The following is a 6677-nucleotide window of genomic DNA, read 5'->3' on the forward strand; positions in this document are numbered from 1 at the left end:
TGGTGATTCAAAACACTTTAATTAAATTATTGGAAATAAGCACTCCAAAATTAGTAACATCGGTTGCACAAAATTTTAAAAACCACAATAGATAAGCAGCTAAATTAATAAACTGGAAAAGTGACCAGAATACAAGAACTCATCACTTTACAGCCAAATTCCATACATTTTAATTTTTCTCTGCAACTCACTATGCACGTGTGTGAGACCTACTGTGATGATCCCTGCATGTTTTACCATCATACCGTCTTCCCATTGAATCGTCTGTCTGCCCTGTGGGTCTCGGTTTGGTTTGCACGGCCTGGATCTCAAACACATTTATTTAGATTTAGTCGTTAAAGGTTTCATGTTGAATATTGAACTGTACACATGAGGTGACTGCAATGACTTTCTCTGGTTCATTTTGAGTGAAACAAATAATATAGAATTTTTTTCGAAAGCTGGGGTCACTGGTAAGAACTACATCATTTAGAATAATGACAGTCTAATTCAAAAAGGTCCTAAAAAGCTGCTGGATGAAGGCCCAAAGCCATTTTTAGGGCCATGTAATAGATTGTTTAACTAAATCTCCCATTAGACTGCAAACAGCTCAAATTCTAACTGTAAAGGAAGAGTTTCATCTTTGAGTTATTGTTAAATTTTACAACCATCAACTCTGGTTCATTTTCAGACTGTAATATCTGAAGGATAAAATGGTGCTGAAAGTTTCCTACACCTCCTCCAGGCGCCTTCAGGGGCCCCTGGAGGTCCACATTTTAAACACCGCTGCTGGCACAGAGACAGCTTTGTCAGGCTACCACTAAAACTCACCATCAGTGTGTCAGGACCTGCACAGTGTAAGGTGTCCGAGACAAAGGCGGAGATGTGCTGGCTGATCTGAGCTCAGTGTGCTGCTGTCAGGTCTGATGCAGATTAGATGTGAATCAGGGAACATGAGCGGATTTTTTTTTTCTGGATCAGCTTCAGTTTCATCTGCCATATTTTATCCTTCAAGAAACACATGAATCAGAGTCCGCTCTGTCATAGGCTGATGATTTCACAACAGGCAAATGCACACTTACCTGCGCACAAGAGGAAACACTTACCTGACCCAGGCCCCAACTCATTTAATGAATATAATGATAGAAAATATGTGACAGCTGACTGTTTTGAGGGTAAAGTGGCCATTTGCATTATCTCTATTTAACGCATTTACTGACCAACAGCTGCATTATATGACAGCATGACAGCACATTGGCAGGTGTTTTATAAATTTTAGCAGCATCTTAAAGCCACAAATAATTAAATTGTACAGTACAATAAGGGTACAAATCATTATCCTTAGGTAATGCATGCATCATGGATTCCAAATGATAAAGTCACTATGACTTTGTGATTAGTTCATCAGGTAAAGGATGTTAATTCATACATTAATTGATATGCAACCAATTATATGGATTCCTCTTGCATAAAAGTTTTTTACATGGTCTCAGCCTCTTTGATAAAAAAACAATAACTTCATATTTCTGTGAGAATAAAGCCAATGGTATTTTTGACACAGGTTTTGTGTGTGCGTGTGTGTTTGTTTTATTAAGAGCAGTCACTGGAATAAATGTACAAAAATACAGTTGTATCCAAGGTGGTGATACGTTTGGATATGGACAGATACTGTCCTATCCAGAATATTACAGATATGGATCTTTGACAGGTTTTTCATTCATTTGATATGATATACAGATCTGGATTTCCATAAACGTGGATACCATTGGATCTTTCCAGATACAGGTCTTTTTGTCCAGTAAATTGAGTTTAAACATGCCTGGAAAATAAGGGATAATTTAAGGGAGATTGACATCTATTTACTGTATGTCCTAATCTTGGTGAGAATATTCTTGGAAATTTGTGGAAATGAGGACTCCAAGATTAATAATGTTAGTTGAAATAAAATACAAAAATACAAAACACACTTTGTAGCTAACCTCCATAAACCACACACTGTTTCATTTTCTCTGCAGCTCAGTATTCACTGTGTGTGTGAGACTTCCCCCAGATGATCCTGCATGTTTTACCCAGGGTGCGAACAGCAGGAGGAGTTTAAGAGCTTAACAACACATGAGCTCCCCTAAAACACCATTTGCGATGTTTTTTTTTTTTTTTTTTTTTTTGGGGGGGTGGCGGTCTGACAATACTAATACTAAAATACTAAAATGCTATTTTTGCCATGCATTTCTATTTTCCTGTACCTGTGGATTATGTGTAAAAGTAGGCTATTATTGATGTGTTAACTTACCATTAAATATCAAATGTGCTTGCATCTATTGCAAAAAACAAACAAACATACAAACAAAAACAAGTAAGCTCCCCTAAAAGCCATGATCTAGCTCCCACACTGCTTTTACCATCACACCGTCTTCACATTGAGTCCTTAAACTCCACCCAGTCTGCCCTGTGGGTCCCAATTTGATCATTCTCCTCTAATTTATCCATTATGTTGTAAATGTGTCAAAAATATCACTGAAATATGAAGTTATTATTATTTTTATTAGAGAGGCTGTACAGCAAATGCATGGTCCTGCAATACACTTTTATACAACTGGAATCAATTTACTCGCTTATCAATTAATGTATGAATTAACATTGTTCAACTGATGATCTATTAGTTGTGAACTTATCAGAAGAAACAGAAATCATCATGAGTCATGCATTAGTTATGATTTGTACCCTTATTATAAAGTGTTTTTTTTATCATCTTTAATCGCGAAATCATTTGAAACTTGTTGAAACTTCACTTAAATTTCGTCTTGTGGAATAATTTCAGGTTTTAAATTACAGCTGTTGTCCTGTTCGACCGGTTTGTTTGGGAGTAACAGTAAAATGTGGCATTTTAAACCACCTCGAAAACTAATTGAAAGTGAGACTTTTTTCTGGCTTTGATGAGGAGTTTGTGAATATATCCAGGAGTGGATGCTGCAGTATTTGTGCTGTGCTGTGTGAGACAGGGACAGAGGAGAGAGGAGGCTCTCCCTCCGGCCCTGCAGGTAGCCTCTGCTCCTCCGCTGCGCTCCTAATGTGATCCAATGTTCCCGGCGCTGCAGCTGCTAATTCAATTTCTCCACGCTGTCAACACATCTGCAAAACACACAAAAGATTATTTTGCTGGCTTTAAAAAAATGTGTCCCAACGAACATAAAACAGTAATAAAATATTGTCAGCTGGATAATATTAAAAAAGCCGGCGCTTAAATGTTTCCTGATTAAGAATGAGTTGAACACAAACAGTAACAGTGAGTGTAATCTCTCTGTAACCGGCACAAGTAGATTTTTAGAACTCTCACATAAAGCTTCAAAAACACAAATAAGCGCCAATTAAAGGAGGGATTTTACTCAGGTTAAATGGATCTATTTTCAAAATAAAAGTCTATTTTTGTGAATCAGTACTGAAACAAATCTCAAATAAATAAAAGTAGCCCAAATAAATGTGGGTGAATAAGAAAATAATACAGCAATCTGTTTTTAAAATGTGCAAGTTTTTTTTTTTTTTAACAAAGTCGCTCGTGCAGAGGCCTTTTAGTTTGAGCTTGGGGACATTTCTAAACGCCGCTCTCAGTGCACAGGAGAGACGCGTTAAGGTGAATTTTAAGATTCAGTGGGATCAAATTTGTTTTTCATTTATTTTAAATCTGATGCATAGATACACAACAACTACTTTTACATCTATATCGGTGATTTTATCAAATCAGGAATGTGTGTGGATACAGGAGGCCCCACAGACCTCACTGCACCGTGCTGCCTATGTGCTCAAAGGCACAACGGAGCCTTCAACCAGCAACCCGACAGCAGAGAAGATTCTTTATTAAGGCTTCAGGAGCATAGTAATGACAGTATGTCACTGTGGTATATGTGGAAGCAGGCACATCCAGTGATCTATTCACTCAATAAATACACGCGCAATCCTGCAGTGCGTCATGCTCTCGTTCACCTGCTGCCACACTGAGCGGCACGCAAAGTAGGGCCACCCAAGGGTCCCCTCAGAGCAGTAACCCATGGCTCACCATAATTAAAATAAGTGAAAATGATCCCACTGAGACAGTGTGAACATCAGCACTGTGTGAGTCTCAACCTGATCAAACTTGTGCCAAATGCTGGCTGCTGTAACGCCTGCGGATGTGACAGCGCTGTCCCCTGGGTCGCTATAGCGCCCCCACCTGGCGGTCTACCTGTCAGTCAGACAGATACATGACTATGAGAACAGCAGGGCAGAACAGGCCGGCAGGTAACTGAATGCGAGTGGTTGTAGTTTATGATTGAGTTTGTCATGAAGTTTGTTTTATAGAAGAGCTGTGAGGCATCAGGCATTACTCTTATTCCAAAAAGCATCTGTTTCATTGCATTGTTCCAAATCATATCATAGTATGGTCCAGTGTGTGCGTGCGTGTGTGTGTATGTGCTTTTCCTACAAGTGAGAACTGATATGTTTCATTTAGCAGAGTGAGCTGTAGATGAGGAAGTGGAGGAGATGGAGGAGAGGAGGAGGAGGAGGAGGGCTGCTTGGAGCTGAACGAGGAGGAAGAGGGAGTAGAAGGGAAAGAAAAAAGAAGGAGGAGGAGAAGAGGAGGAGGAGGAGGAGTAGAGGGCCGCTGGTCGCCGGGTTTCCATGTGACAAGGGGAAATATGAGGGACTTTGACAGGTCTTAAACGGTCTGGCGCCAAGGCCTCAGTCTAGCCGCTAAATATAGCCGGAGAGATGATGCAGGGAGATGGGGAGGAGAAGATGGAGAGATAAAAGGAAGAAAGGAACAATGTCGAGGGGAGGAAGAAAATAACAATACTCGATTATAGACGAATATGGCGCAAAACTGTCCCGTTATGTTGTAATTAGAGCGTCTCTGGCCCGGATCGCTGACACAGGGGCCAAATCAGCGGGACTGAAGACGCTTTTACGCACATTTCCACATCTGCAGCTGTATTGTGTTGTATTGAGCGGACGAATCAAGGGCAAAGAAAGGCTTTAGTCAACTTCCTACTTATGGAAAGCGTCATGCACGAAGTGAATTAACTGTAAATACAGCCCCAGCTCACAGCGTGACTGACAACTCTGTGCGTCAAATGTCTCAATTTAGGCCTCCAAACCTGCTTGTGTTGACTAATTTCTGGGTATAAGATAATAAAAAACTGTCAGTATCATAAGTATCTAAATTACCTGGGCAGGAGACAATTTGGGACCAAAACTTCTTAATTTGCTCGTGTTTTTAAATGTTTCCAAACTTTATTTTGCGCATTTTTTCAAGATCTTTTACACACACATTCCCCAGAAATACCAAGTCCAAGAAGCATTTTTACTGTCTGCCTATATTAATCCCCAACACAGACAGTATGTTAATGTACAGCACAGTCTATGTAGATCTACCAGCAGCTCGGAGCAGTCCTCCCTCGACTTAATGACTTTTAAATCGCGCCTAATGGAGATTTCTGTACCGTTGACGGCACAGAACAAATAAATGGTGACTAATTTGCGCAAGCATTGTTGATACAATTATCCAGTTGAGTATCCCGGCAGAAAAACCGTTATCCACCTCCATATGTTGCTAATCTTTTTTTTTTTCCTCCCCACTAAAGCTCCTTGCACGCGGCTCAAGCAGTCGCTCCCACGGCGCTGCTACATCTCTGTCATTTCATAAATCTGAAGGTGCAGCATTCCAAACAAGTCAGCTGTCCGGCCAGATTATAGCACGTACACGCCACACTATAACTCTGGAGAAAACTGCGAGGGCATGTGCGAGACATCCTTGATGATTTTACGTTCCCGCGTGAGGCTGATGCTCGCTGGCATTTATTTTCCAACACCTGGCCGAGTGGAAACGCGCCTTTTCACGTTGTCACCGGCTGTGCTGCAGCGGGACGCTCCGGGGACTCGCACTGAGTCTGATATAATGTGCTCCCCGCGCTTGTGGAAAGCGGCTCCGCTCCTGTCTGGAGCCGGCTCCGGACTCATGGCTGTATCAATGTGATGGAAGCCGAGCAACAAGTGTGTAACCCGGCGGAGATGTGCAAACATTTCATGCTCTTAAATTACATAACGTGCTGTGTCCGACGCACAGGTGGCTGCTCAACCCTCTGCAGTTAAAGATGTGAAATAATTTTGTTTTGCGGCTTTCACTTTGGTTCCTGCAGATTAGGAGAGAAATTAGGTGACGTGTTAATAATAAAGGTTTATAAATATTATTCTAGACATTTTTATGGCAAGTAAGAGTTTTGTGTGGCTGTCAGCGGAAGCCGCAGACACGCGGCTGAGTTCCAGGGGTTAATAGGAAATGCGCAGTTGTCTCTGACAGTCTCATTCAGGAGGATTATCACTTTTTGTTTCAGTTTTTTGTCGCCTGTGGCCCACATCACATCACCGTCCTCCCTGCCCGGAGAGAGCAGCTGTTTATCCAAAAAGGGAAAAAAAGAATCACATCTGACACCAAGTCATGACCGAGGCAGAAAAGTGGAGCGGAGGCGCAGATGCTTGCAGAGGGGGGGCCGGAGGGGCTCGCACATGCAGGACTTCAGGGTAAATATAAAGAGACAAGAGATTGTTCTTATTGTGGCGCATCGGCCGACTGGCGCCGAGCGGCTCTTTAACAAAACTGAGGCCGAGTTAATCAGGAGAGCTGCGTTCTTCTGAAGGCAGCAGAGCGGAGTGCATGGGGAGGCCGG

This window comes from Morone saxatilis, unplaced genomic scaffold (genome assembly GCF_004916995.1).
Source record: "Morone saxatilis isolate NCDOM2014 unplaced genomic scaffold, NCSU_SB_2.0 Contig8, whole genome shotgun sequence".
Lineage (NCBI taxonomy): Eukaryota > Metazoa > Chordata > Actinopteri > Moronidae > Morone > Morone saxatilis.